The following is a 2,207-nucleotide window of genomic DNA, read 5'->3' as shown; positions in this document are numbered from 1 at the left end:
TGTGGACAAGTTTATAAGATACTTCTTTGACCTTGTTAGTAACAAAGAATTTATGAAGTAGAGACCAAACCTTCTTCCAAATAAGACCAGGAGTGCCTGTTCCAAAAAACAGCAGTACAAGGTTCAGAGATGATCAACTGTTGGAAATTTCACAACAAATTTCTTTGTTTTTGGAATTAGATGCCAGACAAATTTTAGCAACAGAAGTATCCATTAAATTGCAGAGGGTGGAGATTGGTTTTTGACTGAAGATGCATTTCATAATCATAAGGCCAGAGGGAATGGCATCAAAGACAACAGCGAATTCCTTAGCAGTTACAGGAAACTTAAAGTGAGACAGAAATTCACTGTAGCTGAACAACGACCCTTGATTATTAAATAGCTGCCTTACATACAATATATATATTTTTTCCAATGGTCAAAGTACAGAGATTTATTCTTGTATAAAATATCCTTATTGTGCCAGATTATACATTTGTGAGGAGAATAGTTGTGCTTGTGGATCAGTAACCAAGGCAGCAAACATTGTTTGTGGAATGCAGACAGTTTGGGATTTTTTTCAGGATTAAAATTACAGAGCAGAAGAAAATTAAATACAAATACAAATTCTTGGAAAAAAACAAAATCAGTTTTCATCTTTTTAGCAAACAAAAATAAGGCTTTGCGTTTGACATTATTACGTAACCCCCAGGCATTAAGGGAAACAAAAGACAAAGACATGAGTGCTAAGTGGAAGAAATAGAGCTGAACAAATAAACAAAAAAGCGTTCCCTAACTTACTGAGCAAAACGTTGTGCGTCAGAGCAATATAAGGAGAAATGAACATGCAGTAAATAAATCGATTTTCAATCAGTTTTTTGCACCAAAGTGTTAATAATAATAATAATAATAATAATAATAATAATAATAATAATAAACGTTTTATTATTATAAAACACAGCAAACCGAATGGTGGTAGAGGGCCTCACTGGGTTAACTCGGGGAATCTCATCTGTATCAATCAACTCCAAACCTCTTCTTTGTTCTGTCATAATTATCGATTTATTTAATTTTGATTATCATGCTCCAAACTTTGCGAGGACTGACCACCTCATTCACCCGCTTCCTCATACACACAGAGCCAGCAGCCAGTAAACTTCCCATTCATACTTGATGACGTCACACCCACATTGACACGCCCACCACCAGGTGTCAAAGCTGCTGCTCCTGTCATATCAATAATTATTTAATTCATATGACTCTTACAGAGCCTCAGTGAAAACGTGTTTATTATTATTATTAACTCTTTGGTGCAGAAAACTGATTGAAAATGGATTTATTTACTGCATGTTGATGTCTGTTAAGGCTCAGATGGAACGACACTGAAAGCAGCTCTTTAAACCATTCAGACACGAACACAACAGACACAATCAGATGACTTATTACCCCGCGATAATAACTCAATAGTCCATGGAAAAACCGCACATAAACTTGTATTAAAGCAGAAATTACGGCGGCCACCGTAAGAAAGGCTTACAGTATCAATTATGCCACATGGACTGATCAATAGATTATTGCGAGGGAACGCAAAAGGAAAAAAATTCCCCATGTCCCCTGGAGGGCTCCGTAACAAGCAGCATGGTTCAAAGCTTAGGAAAAAAGTAGCAGCTAATAGTCCGGAAAATACGGTACCGTAGGTGAAATTGGATAATTTTCACGGCACAACTGACGATCACTCACGGTACACTAGTGTGCCGCGGCACAGTGGTTGAAAAACACTGGGCTATGTAACGGACTGAATGTTATGTTTTTAACGTAATCTCTGGTCGGCTTGTGGAGCGCAGGAGGTTGCCATGGCAACGGGTGTGCTTATATGACAGAGAGAGAGGAGACTAAAAAGGTGTGACTGGTTTTGAGTTGATCATCTGTTCGGGTTGTTTTCCTTTGTTTACCTTTGCCTTGACGCATCACAGCCGCTGTAGTTTCTGAACGTTCAATAAACAACAAACTTGGACTAATTACCTCGTTCTTTGTGAATAGCTATAAGTCATTTACAACAAACATCAAACACGGTAAATATGTTTCATTAAGTGTTTAACAAACAAATGGTGTCTACCGCGATAATTATGTGACATTAATTGTCTAATATAAAAAAATAGTTTGTTGCTGTCGAGCTCAGAGTCTGAGAGGCTTTTCCTTTATATCAAACAAAATTTTTTTGCCTCTTA

The sequence above is a fragment of the Poecilia reticulata genome, linkage group LG16, assembly GCF_000633615.1.
Source record: "Poecilia reticulata strain Guanapo linkage group LG16, Guppy_female_1.0+MT, whole genome shotgun sequence".
Taxonomy (NCBI): Eukaryota; Metazoa; Chordata; class Actinopteri; order Cyprinodontiformes; family Poeciliidae; genus Poecilia; species Poecilia reticulata.
This window is presented reverse-complemented; position numbering follows the sequence as displayed.